The 17,039-nt window shown below is 42.3% G+C and overlaps 1 protein-coding gene across 10 annotated transcripts in view; it reads right to left on the bottom strand.

Moving 5' to 3' along the window:
• The window catches only part of SLC8A1 (solute carrier family 8 member A1), a 344,617-nt gene that overhangs the window by 46,055 nt on the left and 281,523 nt on the right, over nt 1–17,039 (bottom strand). The gene's annotated exons all lie outside the window — the stretch shown is intronic.

Here is a 17,039-nt window from a genome sequence, read left to right on the forward strand (position 1 = left end):
GGGAATTTTTCAGAAATGCAAATTTCTGGCCCCGCTGCATCAGAAACTAGGGGAGTGTGGGTGAGGTGGGAGGTGTTTGAACAAGGCTTCCAGGTGATTCTCATGCATGCTCAATTTGAGAACCAGTCTCTAGATTGTGCCTGTTCACTTTCCTTCTCCATTTGACCACGAGCCTGTCAAGGGCAGGAGTTTGTTCATTTTTGTGTCCTTAGTGTTTGGTCTAATCTCCAGCACGTGCATGCATGTATGAATTTCCACTGACTTTATGTAACTACTTAATTACATAACACACACACATATAACAATGTTGCCAAGTAAATTCACAAAGCTTACTACTTAAAGGAGCCAGGAAATTAATAGTATTCTAAAATGGAAACTTCATTTACAATGTGATATAATCCCCATTCACATATTTTAAAATTGAGCTACTGAATGTCACCTCTTCTTGAAGGGGTGGCTAGTGTATATTTACGTGTTTTGTAGCCATTTTGGAAAGAACTTCTCCTTGAGACTTTGTTTCACCACTACCACCTCCCCGAACCTCGTCACCAGGGATCCACTTCCTCCAACCAATGCAGCTGGCAGCAGGTGAGGCTGTCACACTTCCCAGCTGTCTGCCCAATCTTAGATTGCCAGCATGGGGCAAACGTGCGTACTCTTCGTGAGACACTCCTTGGTGAGGCCCTCTGAAGCAGCACGTAACTGGGAAACCCTCTTAAATCCGAGGAGCTTTGAGGGAAAAGTGCCTCTCACAAAACACGAGGAGTGTCTGGATTTGTAACTTGTCATCTTACAGGACGAAAGAAGAGGCAATGGTTCACTCTTCAGTGAGTGCACGGTCAGAATTATTATGCACATAAACTTTGGGGATCTGCAGAGAAAGTAGCCTCATCTTTGAGGCTCTGGAAGGTCTCCAATAAGCTCTCGGGAAGAAGCCCTCAGCAGACGATGGACTCACCTTTGGAAACGAACTAGGTAGAGGACTTGACTCAGGTCAGCTGATGGAAAAGTGAGTGACACACTAGAGTGAAAGAGACTACTTGACCATGTTAAAGTAATTGACCAAGGAGGCCATTAGACGGGAGTGGCTCTAATGCCTTAGTAACGGAATGTAAGCAAGCAGAAACCTCAGCCAGAGTCAATTCCTATAAATACATTTGTATCTGAGAAAATGAAACCGAGGAACCAACATTCACAAACAGCCTACCTAGGCTCTCCTAAGTAAGGCAACTGCTTAAGCTAGAGCTACTCAGTTTCCTTGCTTCACTTCTGAGTCTGCTCTATGAGAGACTGTTCCCAGCTCCTAACGGCAGAGTGCCCCTAACCACTTTTGGTTTGATTCTGCCTGATGTGAATCCATGTTTGCTCAAATAAACTCTTAAAAAAACTTTTAGTGTCCCTCAGTTTATAATCAACCATTTCCTACAGTGCTCACGCTGTATGGTTATTACATATTTCTAGTATCATCCGTGCCTGAAAGTAGAAGACGCTTTTAAGTAAAAGCACGTTATGGACTGAATTGTATCTCCTCCAAATTCACATGTTGAAGCCTGACCCCCAGTCAAAGAATGTGACTGTATTTGGGGATAGGGCCTTCAAAAAGATGCTTAAATGAAAACGGGGCTGTTAGGGTGGCCCTTTATCCAATCTGACTGGTGTCCTTATAAGGGGGAATTGGGACACAGAGAGATAGCAGGGACACATGCACATGGAGGAAAGACCACGTGAGGACACAGCAAGAAGGTGGCCCTTCCTTCCCCCAAGTCAAGGAAAGAGGCCTTGGGAGAAGCCGAACCTGCCAAAACCATGATCTTGGACTTTTATCCTCCAGAACTGAGAAGACGCATTTCTATTGTTTAAGCTAGCCAGTCTGGGGTATTTTGCTATGGCAACCCTAGCAAATTAGTACAGCCCCTTTGGAAGCATCCTATGGCATAGCACTGACATACAGGAAGAGCCACTCAGTGTTTCTATTACTTACTCCTTTCTTGTTTCCTTCCACTTCTTCTTTTTTCCTTCTGTTACTGAACCAGGTTCATTTTGCCCCAAGCACAGCAAGCCAAAACGCTGAGAGGGTTTTTCCCCAAGGCAGCCAAGCGAAGAGACGGGAGAACAAACCTCAAAGCTCCCTCTATGAAAGCAGAGGGTTCCGGGTATTTATGGGATGACGAATAAAGAAGCAGAGTGGTCTGGGGTGTGGGGAGCATGGGGAAAGGCGATTGGAAAAAGGTGCGGTAATCTTGGTTCTGCGCAGGCGTAACTAAGCATGTTCAAACGTCACTGAGCGAGCACCCGCGCATGCCCAGTTGGAGGGTCAGCGGTCCCACCCAGTCTTAACCAGCTCAGTTCCAACTAGACACAGCTGACTCCAAGTTCCTAAAACAACTTGGGCCAACATCTTATTGTTTAAGCTACTTGGAGGACCTGCAAGTCTCAAAATGGCCTTGATTAGTGAGGGCAGGTGAAATGGATTTGACTCTCAGTTTCACTTCTTTCACCTTTCTTCCCATTTCCCTTTTACCCTCCACTTGAGCTCCAGGTGGAACTCACTGTGAGAGCTGCAATTGTCAGTCCTTGTTTGAGGGGGGTAGGAAGAAGAGGACCGTGCTAATGATTTCTCTACCTCATTTTCTCCCCGCTTCCCAGTCCAAAGGGGGGACTGCATGTACCCCAGGAAAGCTCAGAAAAAGCACTAGACTTTCTAGTTATATTTATTTTGTATCTGAGCCTTCAAAATATCTCTATTTGTAAATATTTTATCATTTCATAGGGGGTATGATTAAAACAGTTTGGAAAACACTAGATTTTAATCAATCATTCATAGAAACACAGATTATTCTGCCTCTAACTCTGCAAAATTACTTAATTTGGGGTGTCCAAGTCTCATACTGTGGAGACAAACAAGAAAACAAATAATGAAGCTTCTGAGAAGAAATGACACACAAATTGAGAGTAGATGTTGTATTTGTCTTCAAGATGGAAATAATAACCCCTTTCCCATGAGGGATGTGCAAGGGAATAATTAGATCATTTCTGCAAAGTGTTTGAGGATACTTCAAGGTAATGATTAGCATGGTAGTTATCATTATTTTCCTCCACCTAGGGTTGTTACTGCGTTTCCCCATCATTATTTAATTACTTGGTCAAGATGCTGGGTCCTAAGGTGACACTCTCGGTTTTTAAAAACAAAATCTAATATTGCCCTCTGGAATTAACTTTATGACTTGTAAGTGTACAATGCAAAATGTGTGTGCGTGTGCATGCGAGAGAGAGAGAGAGAGAGGGGGAGAATTTCCTTCCGTAGGCTTCCAACATTATAAGGAATGTTAAACATCTTAATGCTTAAGTCTGGACTGGGAGGCCCATCTGTTTTATTGCCTTTGAAAGTAGAAGTGGCTTCCCATCTTTTCCCTGGTATCTCACTGCTCTTTATAAATTTTAATCTCCCACTCAGATGTTATTTAAATATTAAACATGACCCCTGACTGCCATGTATGAGGCACGATTACCTTGTCTTGGAAAAGGACAAAGAGATATTACCTTCATTCATCACCACCTGGACTATACTTAAAAGTGTGCTCCTTGCAAAGAGCAGTGGGGCATTAAACACACACACACACACACACACACACACACCTGGAGCATCTTTTATGTGATGGTAGAGGTGAGAGTAATTTGCTGGTATGTTTGCCAGCTCAGGGTTACTGGATGCTGTGTAATTCTTTCAAGTCTCTCTTCTGTATTAGCAAAGAAACAGGCAGGTTGGTGGGTTTCCTTTTATAGGATCCCAAACAAAGGATCCTCTTATCCCAGAATCCTTCCTTTCAGCTTTATGGATTTCAGCAATGGGAAGATAACAAACAAGCTGTATCTGATTAATCCCTCCCATGGCTTTTTAAATGGTTTCCTTGATTCATACTGGATTTCCTAAATATAACTACAAAAGTAGTCTAATCATTAAAATCACAGAGAGTAGACAGAGCATCCCTTCAACTACTGATATAATGGTACTTGCCCTGGCCCTACTCTGGAGCATGAGAACAAGGGCATTGTCAGCACAATTAATTGATCAAGAAAGGCAATCCCTGGGCTTGGCACCTGCAGAGTACACAGCAGCTAAAGTAAACCAGGTGTTCATTTGTAGAGATGCTCAGGGTTTGGCCTCAGGGAGAACTTTAAGAACTAGAAATAGAGGTTGCTGGGGTGTAATGGACATTTGGGTCTGAAGACTTAAGTCAATTTCTGGTTCTAATAGCTTGTTTGGGGGCAAGACACTTGACCTTCCTGGGCCTCAATTCTTCATCAGAAGAGTTTCCTAAATCCCACATCACAGAGCTATTGTAAGGAGCAGGAGAGGAAATGTCCAAGTCCTTTGTAAAACTGCAAACCCCTTTACAGACAGATGTGCCATATTCCATCATTGTTACTTGTCAGAAGAAAGGCAGTAAATCAATATGATCTGAGTATCTTGATTGCACAGAATCTATATTCTGTTTGAATGAGCCGTTACCACTACAGCTTCCCCGAGCTGCTTGGTTTTAAGAAGAAAAAAGGAAGAAAGGAGAGGAAGAAAGGAAGAGGGAGAGAACATGATGGGGTGTCTACTAAATGTCAGACACTGAGCTAACTTTTTTCACATACCTGATCTTTTTTAATCCCTACAGTAACCGCATCATAAATCCCATCGTACAGATGAAGTTCAGAGATGTTAAGTGACTTTCTAAAATAATGACACAGTCAGTAAGTGGCTGAGTTGGGATTTGATCTAACAGCCCAGGGAACATTTTACTTCCCATGATGTCTTGCTGAAGCGAGTTGAGGACTACAGCATCGATCGTCACACACTGATTCAAAGTTTGAACCTGAGAATTCTTCTGATGCCCCATGCTATAGAAATGCAATGTTGTCTTTTTTGTAGGACTGTAAAAATGATGTTGCAGCATCAGTAATGTTTGTCTTCTAATTTATTTTCTAGCTATGATATGTTTTTGGCAGTCAGCCATATGCTCTTTCTCGAGTTCCTGGGGACCAACTAAACCCAGGAGACAAGACAATACAGTAAGGGAGAGCATCATGGTTATGGCTGATGTTGAATCTCTAGAGTGTGGCAAGTTATTTTCATTTCCAGTAGTCAAAGGCCAACCATTTGAATCAAACATCCTGGTTTGCATCTAGCTCTTCACTCTAGAATTTGGGAAACTGGCTTAAATTATCACAACTCTGTAATGGAAAGCAGTTTAGAGAATCTTGTTAATCGGAGAAACTGACTTTCAATTCCTTCTAGATATTCATTTATTTATAATTAGTCCATTTTTATTTTGCGAGACTATCCTCCAACTATGAGAATAATGAGAATGATGAGGATGCTTTCCGGGCGCATTACACGATGGATTTAGGATGATATTTGTGGGCAACCACACTGCCTTCATGAGATCTTCTAAGCCCAATAAGTGTTACTCAGCAGCCTCATGTAATATACAAATCAATAACCATGAAGGTAGAGCACTACAGTGGTTTTCTTCATTCTGTAGACATTGTTTTGGGCATAATTTCTTTCTGAAATTTTATTCCTTTTTTCCTGTGTGGTTGATTTGATTTTGTTTCTCTTTAGTTTCTGAGCACAAAGATTTGTTCTCTTCAAACAGATTAACAAGCTAATTTGTTACTGAATGGGCTTTCTCTTCCATAGCTATCACTTTTTTTTTTTGCAACCCGATATACAATAATTATAAATCAAGTTCTACTCTTCTGTTGTGTATTTCCATTTCTCTTATTCAAAGGTTCTTACAAAATTACTAAATATTTTAAATGAAAGCAACTTTAGCAATCAGCTAATTTACCCCTTCTAATTTTAAGAGAACAAACTGAGAACTGATTCAACTGATGAATTTTTGTTCACCCGACAGAAAAACCCGAGCGAACTTTTTGGCCAAATACTTATTCTCTGATGCAAAGTAGAAGATGTCAGCAACTTTTCTTCCAAGTATATTGCAAGATAATTCCTTATCAACAGAGATCTCAAAACATAATTCACTCAAATTTCTAGATCTATGAGTTGCCAAAGCACAGGGAAAGAATACAAACATTTGCTTCTATCAAATGAGATGTGTGGGGATTAGAAAAATACCTGAACTTAAAGCACTGGAAGGGTTTCGGAACCTGCCCACGTCAGCTCCCCGTTTAATGTGAATTTCTTTAAAATCTCTTTGCCAAATAGTCACCCATGCCACACTTGAGAGTCTCAGCTATTAGGGAGTTCATAGTCTCACAATGCACAGTTTAACAGCTCTGACTGTCAGCTTGGGCTGGTAGGTCCATTCATTTGTCCGGGTCCCATTCCTTAAGCCATGTGGAGTAAGTTTAATCGTGTTCCACATGACATTCCTTCAGGTACTTGATGCTGGCTCCTCTCATTTCACCCTCAGTCCTCGCTCCAAGTTCAGTCTGGCCATGCTCCTCTGAGCAGTCTGCTGCTTCTTCTTTTTTTAATTTTTATTTTCTATTGGAGTCTAGTTGACTAACAATGTTGTGTTAGTTCCAGGTGTACAGCAAAGCGATTCAGTTATACACATACATGTATCTACTCTTTTTCAAATTCTTTTCCCATTTAGCTTATTACAGAATACTGAGCAGTGTTCCCTGTGTTATGCAGTAGGTCCTTGCTGGTTACCTATTTTAAATAGAGCAGCGTGTACGCGGAAGGGTAGGGGGAAGGGATAGATTGGGAGTTTGGGACTGACATGTACACAGCCTTCTTTTTTAGAATGCAGTGCATGGAGCTGAACGCAACTCCAAGAGGCGCTTATTTGCCTGCACCGGGGAAGGTCTTTCGCCATCCTCATTCTGGGCACTTTTGTTAATGAACACGTTGGGCTGACATCACACATTGTCACACGAGTAAACCAACACCAACAATCCGCTCTTCCAAAGACATTTCTAGGTCATGTCTTCCATTTTCCACACTAGCGGAATTGATTTTGGGGGACACAATTGTACAACCCTTCACCTATCCTTAATAGGAAGTGATTAAAAGAAGTGATTACTTACTGTCTTTTCAATCCATGTAAAACTTTGTCATGAGACAACTCGAACCTTGATAGCATACCAGTTCTTTCTAAGAAGTGTCATTCTTGAAGCCTTCTTTAAAATGTATTTGGATTATGACAAAGTCTCTTGGTGTGGCTAGTTATCCTTGGGGGTGGCGGGCTGTGGGCCCTTCTGATGGTCTCTAGTCTCACTGCCCTCGTCCCCTGCAGCCAACGGCCTGAGAGCAAGCCTGGTCATATATCAAGAGGCCCGTCTTTACTAAGTCATGGGGATCAGAATTAGTGTGGAGACCCCACGCCTAAAATCCACTGTGCCTGGACACCCACAGCTAGGAGTATGTCCTTTATTCTAGAGACAACTTGACTGATCTCTAGTTTTCATTCTATTTCCTTGGAGAGATGCATTGGATATCAACATCATGTTGTAAGTAATATGAGTTCGAGACTGCTGTAGCTTTGTGACTTGAACTTCTGGCCTGTTCTTAGAGGGAGAGGACACCTATACAGGCCCCGTTAATCATCCCCACCATCTACTTCCAAGCCAGAGATAGCTATGGGCCGTTCTGCCCCACAGGACCAGTGCTACTTTCACTCCATACTTGGGCGGTTAAGGAAAGGTGATATGTGACAATCCTGAAAGGGACACTTGAAGGCAGCTCACTCTCTGCGCATAACTTTCAACCCTGTTGGAAGCAAATGAACCCCTGGGTGAAATTTTCCACAAAGAAACAGAATGCTTAATAGTTTAGGTCATTATGGACCTTGTTAGGATGGATAACACAGCACAAGAAATATCTAACGTGACAGAAATATTTCTCAGCAAATGTAGCCGCTGTCAAAATGAAAAACGGATCCACTAAGGAGTTCTAGCTCCATGCAAGTTTGATTATTAGCCAAATGAATCAGTTTAAAGCTGAAACTCGATTGCTTTTTAAAGAATTCCTCTATGTGAGCTGAGGGCTCCTAAATGACTGTGGGCTGACAGAATTAGTCACGTGTGGTTTTTGCCCCAAGCTTTATTTTTGCAAAATCACTCCAAGTCAGGCTGAGTCTTGAAATTCAGAGGGTCCTCTTACCCTTTATTGATTGTAGGATTGACAGAATTTCAGGCTCTTGCAATAAAGAAGCATCTTGCCTGCAGGCTGGAGCACCTAAGAAATAAACCTCCAAAAAGTAGAAGTGATACTCAGCAAGTGTAGATGCCTCCTGCTAGTTTAGATGGTTTAGTTAAAGTGGGTAGTATGTGGGCACACTAGATTCCAAGACTGGACCGAGGGCTCTGATAACTCTTTGTAAATACCAGCAGCTGTGTCTGAGTTAGCCTCCTGGAGTGTGGGAAGCTGAGCCTTGGAGGAACTGTTTGGGCAGCAATAACCCTGTAATTGTCAACAACAACAAAAATCAACATCATGTCCTAGGAAAATGTTGAAATTTATATAAACGGTAGATGTGTATCAAAGGTTGCCCCACATGCAGAGGAGCACAAAGACGATCTAGATTCTCTTAAGATGCTGCAGCAATTAAACTATAAATTCAGATTCTCTTACGAAGTGCCTAACTACCTTCATGCATATGGGTCAATACACACATTCCACTTACTCTCCCAGCAATCTGGTAAAGTAGGTATGATTTTCTCCATTTTAAAGATGAAGAAACGAAGGCTCACAGTTTAAGTGACTTGCTTATGAGATTTAAACTCTTTCACTTTATTGCAATTACTTGACCCATTTTTCCCAGAGAAAAAAACCTCTGTGGTTTGTCCAGCAACAATCCAATCTGATAAAAATCTAAGCTCATCTGACATTACTTTATGAAAAGTGTAATTGGGAAATAACCTACCTCCTTAAAATAAACCCCTTCATATGCTACCGTGTATAAAATATTGAATGCTCTTTCAGGGAATGAACGGATGACCCTACTTCCTTTCTTCTTCCTAAAGAGTCTGGTTTTCTTTTACTCTTTGGGAAAATCCTCTACTAGTGGTTTATGTCAGCCCTGGGGGGAAGTGGGATTTTCTTCATACTGTGGCAAACATCAATCTCTGCACAGAGAACGGAATGGACTCTAGATAGCTCTTGGGCAAAGACAACTCCCCTGCTTTGTGACTGCTTTCCTGGTCTCAGGACCACTTGAAGGGACTTTCTTCTGATCATGGGGTTTGTGAGTTGATCTGCCAGCAAACTGGTGATGAAAGTGGGGTATCTAGAAATCTCATCATGGCCTCGGTTTGCACAATACAAAGTGACTGCAATCATTCAGGGTGCACCTCATCTGCTCGTCCCTGGTCCCTTCTCTCTGTTGTGATTTTCATTGAGTTGCCAGTAAACAGGGCTCTGCACTGACAGCAAAGAGGCTTTGATGATTTCCATGTTCTTGGGCACCTCACAGATTCATCTCCTGGAAACAAAGGCTAGCCTCAACTAACTTTCTCTTTGGTGCTGTTGAAAAGATAAATGAGACTTTTTTTTTTTTTTTTTTTTTTGCGGTACGTAGGCCTCTCACCATTGTGGCCTCTCCCGTTGTGGAGCACAGGCTCCAGACGTGCAGGCTCAGCGGCCATGGCTCACGGGCCCAGCCGCTCTGCAGCATGTGGGATATTCCCGGACCGGGGCACGAACCTGTGTCCCCTGCATCAGCAGGCGGACTCAACCACTGTGCCACCTGGGAAGCCCGAGACTTTTTTAAAGAGAAGTGAGAATCTTATATGTAGTGAAATCGGTTTTGGACAAGAAGATTAGCTCCTTAGTGGAATTCAGATGGAGCATCTGTTCCCTGACTGCACGTGAACACTTCCTTTAAAGGGTAGGCTGCCTAAGGTGGGTGTTGACAATCAGATTTGTCTGTTCGTCAGTGGATTTTTCATCTCTCGTAAAAAAAAAAAAATCCTGTAATGGAGCTGTTTGATGCTTTTCTTTAATATAAAGCATCTTTAAAATATCCCCTCCCCTCTCATTATCAATGTCTGTGGCCTATTTTCCTTATTTGGTTAAGGCATGGAGAAAATGCTGTTACGTCTATAGGTCTGATCTCTAAAAGTATTTCAGGTCACTGTTTTGTCCCATAAGCCTAGGCTGAACCTCTAACCTGAACCAATATCCCTAGTAAAATAACCAATAAACCTCTTCTTCAAAGGGAATGCAGTGGTTAAAAGAGTAACTTTATTTGTACCATTCGTATCTGCAGTGAATATTTATTCATCATTTACATGTCAGGTACAGTTCTAGGCATTGAAACTGCAGACAAATAAGACCCCATAGAATGTCCATTCTGGTAAGGAGAGATTGATAGTAATCAAGTAAAACGAATGAACAAACATCATTTCAGATGTTGATCTGGGCTCTGAAGACTCTGAAGTCAGATAGTATAATAAAGAGTGACTGGGTTGTACAGAAAGTCCTCTGAGGTGGTGACCCGTGAGCTGAGACCTTAATGCTGAGAACATCCGGACATGGAGGGAAAGCCTTCCATGCAGGGGAAAAAACTTATGCACAAGCCCTAAGGCAAGAGCAAAGTACGAGGAATAAAAGTAATAAGCTTGTGGCCTACGGGCATTAGATTCTGGGATGCACAAGTGTGACAAGATGGAAAGAGTACCAACCTTGGAACCAGAACCTATGGGTCCAAGCGTGAATCCCAACTTCTGTTTCCCCATCTCATAAACGGGTTCCTGAATACCTACTGCACAGGGTTGCCGTGTGAGGCTGGTGTGAACACAAAACAACTATTCATCAAGAGCAGGGCCATTCACTTCTTTGAATGCTGCTAAACTGTTGGCCCAAGAAAGTTGTGGTCTTTGCTTCACTTAATCCTGAAGCATTACGTCATCAAGAAACCCAGAGGTCCTTAGGTGACATCAGGGGACAGGCATGGAATAAGGGCAAAGGTGCTGGTTCCATAAATGCCAACTTGGAAAGAATAATAAGAGCGGTGCTATGTGGTGTAGCAAGTACCCTGGATTCTGAAACAGGCTCTGTGTGACCTTGGAGGAAACTCTTTTCCTCTCTGGTCTCAGCTTCTTATTTATTAAAAAAAAGCAAGGTTGGACTAGCTGATCAGTAAGCTCCTTTTTGCACCAGGATTCTGGTCTAAGATGCTTTCTCAGGACAGAAGAGACAACACCCAGCCAGATGTGAACAGGCACAGGCAAGGCAGGAGAGAGGCACGGGCTGTTGGGTTTTGTCAAAGCCTGTTGGTCCAGGCAAGTGGCTTTTCACTGCAGGAGTCAGAATGACAAGGTTTTTATCAAGACAGAAGGCTGTTAACAGCAAGAATTAATGCTGCAAGTCACTTTCACAAGGCTCCTCCACCTGTGTGTGTGTGTGTGTGTGTGTGTGTGTGTGTGTGTGTGTGTTTTGGGGGGGATTGGTTACGTTTTCTCCTCCTTCCACCTCGCTGGATTACGCTGAAATGTTTCCCCCACTGGAAACAGTGTACAAAGGCTCCCGCCTTGGGAAGAAACCCCCCTCAATACCTCGTGCATTGATTTGGAAGCAACAACTAAAACTGTATTCACATCGCAGCAACCGAAGCCAACAGAAGAGCTACTGGATCCAGTGATGGTGCATTGTTTGCAGAGCTGAGCTGCTGCCTCTCCTCCAAACCACATTAGAGATGTGACTCCAGGCTTACAAATAAAAACGCTGAATCATTCCCAAGCCTTTGGTACAGTGTTTTCCTCAAGATTCTGTAATAAGCAATTTAAGAGAAAAACAGCCCAACAAGCCAGTATTCTTTTCAGAAATATTAGCTAAAGCCAGGGGCCAGAAAATAATTGCTTGGTTCTCCCGCCTTCTTGTTCTCTCACCGCTGTGTGGCTGGCCTGCCTCTTTCAGAAACTAAGAGTTGAAGCTACCTGATTCAACATTTTATTCTGCTACCACTGACATTTTAAAGTTGATAGATATCCTAGATTTGCTTTATCTACCTACCAATATGGCCCTAGAATATCTGCCATAAATAGTTTCTTTATGGAACTCATCGTCATCCTCTTTGTTACTCATGCCCTCTGCTTTTCCTCTTTCTCATTTTGGATCATAATAACCAGCCAAAAAACACTCAAATTCCACTAAGGAAACTGACAGAAAATGCAATTTAAAATATGGATTTGCATATCCAATTTGCATATGCAAAAATAAATGTATTATGTGGGTACAATTACATGCATTTGTATATCTGTATGTTCTGTGTATATTATATATGAATTAAATGTGTCTGAAACTCTTTGAAATATGGCATATGTATGGATGAGGGTATGTGTGTGTTTATATAGATTTTTTCTAGATCAGACATGGCAGTATGATATAGGGAAAACAGGCTTTTAATCCAGTTACGTGTAGATTAGAAAACACTGATTCCCACCGAAATTCATTCACTCTTTAGTCAACAAATTATTATCACTGTCAAACACTGGCCTGGGTACTAGAGAAATAGTGGTAAACAGGACAGATTTGCTGTTGTTAAAAAAAAGTATTTTAATTTAGACTCTTTCTACTTCCAAGAGGACTTGAGCAGATCTGTACCTATTAATAAAGTTAAACTACTTTAAGATAAAATAGGACCAAAAAATATCTGAAGAAAGCAGAAATAGAGGACACTTTCAGACACGTAAGTTGAGTGAATATTGAATACTTGGACAAAAAAAATTGACTAAGCTTTCTGATGGTCAAAGCAAATAAGAAAACACTGAAAAAAATTAATTTGCTGAAAAAAACAAAACTCCTTTTCTTTAAAGTAGGAATTTATCATGTTTTCTTTTTTTTTTTGTGGTACACAGGCCTCTCACTGTTGTGGCCTCTCCCGTTGCGGAGCACAGGCTTCGGACGCGCAGGCTCAGCGGCCATGGCTCACGGGCCCAGCCGCTCTGCGGCATGTGGGATCTTCCCGGACCAGGGCACGAACCCGTGTCCCCTGCATTGGCAGGCGGACTCTCAACCACTGTGCCACCAGGGGAGCCCTATCATGTTTTCTTTAACTATAGTAAGGGACATCTTGAATAATAACTCTAACTCTAAGGAAAGATAAAAATACTTTTCAAATATTATACTTTAAAGGTAAAAAATAAAATTATTAATTTATAATCCAGTGAGAGCAGTTTTGATAGAGGCTCTGATAAAAAGTTAAAGAAGCTTTACTTTCCTGATATCTAATGCAAAGCAAGGAAGAGCAGCTACTGAATTGAACGTGACCATTAGACAGTGTGTCTTAAGCATTAGATCTCTTAAATGAGCTCTGGCCCAGTTGGTGTAATTACCCAGTTTATCTAATATGTACTCTAAGGCAGATGTTTCACTGGATTAAAGCCAGAGCTCTAAATTTCAAATAGCAGTGCCATTGAGAGTAAGTCGACATGTATTGCTGAAAATGAAAGGTCCTTCAGAGGACCCTTCAGTACTTCCATGTTCCAAAAACAGAGGTCTTCCATGTTCCAAAACATGGAAGTGTTTTGGAACACTTCCATGTTCCAAAAACAGAGGTCATCCATTCCAATGCCCTAACCTGTTTGTGGCCCATTAAACACACATTGTATATCTGATTTAATTATTAAAGAAAAGGGCACATTGACCAGAAGTAAAGAATGTCCATGTTAAAAATAAAACCTAAATGCCTCCCTTCCTGGCACTCCAATGCTGGTCCTCCTTGGATGACAAGACTCTCTTCCCAGGTGCCAAGGCCATATTGACTTGCTGAGAACATGCTGGTCTGTTGTCTTTTTTTTCTTGAAACCTTGAAGAAATGTATCCCTGACTTGTATAATGTTCTTTGTTCTGACGAGATATAAGACTGTGCTGAAAAACATGCTTCTCAGGAGCAGTTTCTCAGAGGAATCTGGGAAGCTGTCTTGCAGGCTATAGTCTTCAGTTTGGCTCAAATAAAACTCTTTTCTATTTTTGTTATAGATTGTTTATTGATTATTTTCATTGACATAGTAGACAAGCACTAAATGGTAACATTATTTAAGCAGAAAGTGGGCTGAAATTTTATACATAGGTTTTAGACCAACTTCCTTAGAGGTAACTGTACCTACCATTTCTCAGGAAACCTCAGCTTTTTTCATGAACCTCAGTCAATTTCTATTTTTACATAAAGGATAATTAAGAATCTTTATAGTCACACAAGAAACAGGACAAAAATGAAAACTCCCAAATCCCTAACACCCTCTTCCCTCTTTGTTTTTCTGATTTTCTCAAAGTCTTCACATGAAGTCTGGGTCAAACCTGACCTAGCAGGATTATTTTTTTTCAGCTGCTTAAATGGGATTTCCGTATGACCCAGGGCTTTACACATTAAGTAATGAGAGTGTCTCCATAGTAATGATGTTTGATAATAGATCCTAGAAAGATTCCTGCTTAGACCAGATGGCACGGCAACCCCTTGAAACTCACTGGAGGTACCATTTTTATTATTTGCTATTTAGGACTTGGGCAGTGGATCAGTCTTCAGGTTGACAGGATGGTCAAAGTGAATTATTGTTCATGGGCACCATTGAGGTGACAGTTTTTGCTATTAAATAATTCAGTTTATCTGAGAGCACTTATTACTCTACATAACATGCATGGATGAAAGACCGATGACAGAAGCATCCCCCAAACTGAGCTAGTCTCCAGACTGGAATGGTAGACTCAGGAGACCACACCCACTCCACCTGTTTATTTAGCTGGTGTCGGTGTCTCTGATTTTAATCTATTGTGAAGTGTAGTGAGGGTGGACAGGCCAGTCACGTCTAAGATCCTGGCCTCCTGTTGAATGTCTACCCTTCTTCTGTCAAAGATTCCACAGGGATTTCTGGGCTCCAATTACCAAGCAGGAAGAAAATTAGAAATATTCGAATCGTCCTCTCACTTCGTTTCTTTTTTTACAATGGAAGACTATCTTCTCATCCCTTTCCTTCTAGGAGAATAGATGTGAACTGCATGCTGCTGTTATGCTGAACATTTACTATAAGCAAGCCAGGAAGGTGAGCAGAGTGTTTTTTTTTTTCCATTTCTCAGAATCAGGTGGTCCATGAGACATGATGCCATCGGGGCTGCTGTACAAATACAGCTGACATCCACAGAGCTCCCAAAGTTCTATACTGGCTGGTTTCTTAGAACTCGCCTGGTCCAACCCTCTCACTTTACTGATGGTGACACTCAAATTCGGAAAGATTAAATACTTTTGTCAAGTTATACAGTTGACAAGAGACAGAATCAAGACTACAAAGAGGCTTTTTTTTTGGCCACTTTTGAGTGTTCCTTCATTATGAGAAGTCCAACAGATATTATATCAGATACGCAAAATCGATGTCAAAAGTAAAAGGATTTGAGAAAAAGCCTTAATGCGGGATACTTAGAATGATCAGGTAAAAGAGAGGGCGGTGTGATGGTGTTCTTGAAAGAATGTCACCAATTACTAGGCAAGAGAAGACTATAGATGCACCTAGGGAAACAAACATTTCCCTCTGTTCTTTAGAGAATTGACTGGTGCCTTCCCTGAAGGAAACATGAGCTGGGCTTAAGGAGATTTAACAAATATTAAGGGGAAGAAAAACCCTTCATATTTCAATCTGCAGCTCAGTTATGCAAATGCATAAAGATACAGGCCATATAAGGTGCCTGCCTCTGTGCCTGTGTTTTGTGTATCTGCATGTATGCACACACACGTCTGCATGCATCTGCGTATGTATGTATACAGGTGTCCTATGTGTGTGTGTGTGCACGTGTGTGTGTGCTCAGGACTCAGGCACAGCGAGTGACTGCGCTTTTCACCCAGAAGAGAATCCCAGGCTGATATGTACCCCAGCGCTGACATTCACCAGCTTTGGCATCTTGGGCAAGTCCTCACATTGTCTTCCTGAATCTCACTCTCCTTATCTGTCAAATGGCATGTGTAATACTACAAAACAAAAAGGTCAACCAGTGTTTTTAGTCACCTAGCCTTTTTAGTAATTCAACTGAATTGACTGCCTTTCCACAAAATTTGGTTCTATTTTATCGTAGAATATTGAAGAAGTTTGCCTCTCAAATAACCAACTGTGCTATCCCAATGCACAGACAGTCCTTGTGAACATATGCCTTGCCTTGATCAATCCTTAGAGCAACTCCATGAGTGAGGAACAGTTTTCTCCACTTTACACACGAGGGGACTGAGATTTAGAGGGGAAGGAATCTGCCTAGAGTCACCCAGGGAGTTTTTGGAGGTCTGGGACACAAATCCACATCTTACTCCAAAGCCAGGCTTGCCATCACTCTGTCCTTCACCTCACCACCGCCCAAGGCTGCCGGAAAGAACAACAGTGTGCTGGCTGTGGAACGGGCACTGGCATCCTGGTTCTCTTTACCCAGCTAACCTTTGCCCTCTTCCCTGAAACATCTGTTTCTCCCTCGTAGCCCAGCTGGTCCACAGTTTCTTAAAGCCAACCCTCCATTCTGCCCTAGCCGAGACACTAGAAAGATGGCGGCACTGGGGGAAATTCAAACCAGACACACAGTGAGTGCTGGCTTCCCTTGGAAATACATCGGCTGCCACATCTTAAAGCACCCGATTGGGCTTCCCTGGTGACGCAGTGGATGAGGGTTCGCCTGCCGATGCAGGGGACGCGGGTTCGTGCCCCGGTCTGGGAAGATCCCACATGCCGCGGAGCGGCTGGGCCCGTGAGGCATGGCCGCTGAGCCTGCGCGTCGGGAGCCTGTGCTCCGCAACGGGAGAGGCCACAACAGTGAGAGGCCCGCGTACCGCAAAAAAAAAAAAAAAAGCACCTGATGGTACTAGACTTGCCTTGTAAATTTCTGACAGGCATTTCACTGCTGCAGGCTACCGCTCCTGGTATTCTACGCAGGGAAAGACAGAAGGAGAACTGCCAGGACATGACTATATAATCCCTTCCTAATCCCTTGAGTCTCATAAGTCCTTTAACTCTTCAAATATTGAACTATAAGAACTTGGTTTACAGAAACATTATGGTCATAGGAGGCCCAGGGACTGAGCTATGAAATTCAGAGAAGACAGGAGGACCAA

Source organism: Phocoena sinus, chromosome 13 (genome assembly GCF_008692025.1).
Source record: "Phocoena sinus isolate mPhoSin1 chromosome 13, mPhoSin1.pri, whole genome shotgun sequence".
Taxonomy (NCBI): Eukaryota; Metazoa; Chordata; class Mammalia; order Artiodactyla; family Phocoenidae; genus Phocoena; species Phocoena sinus.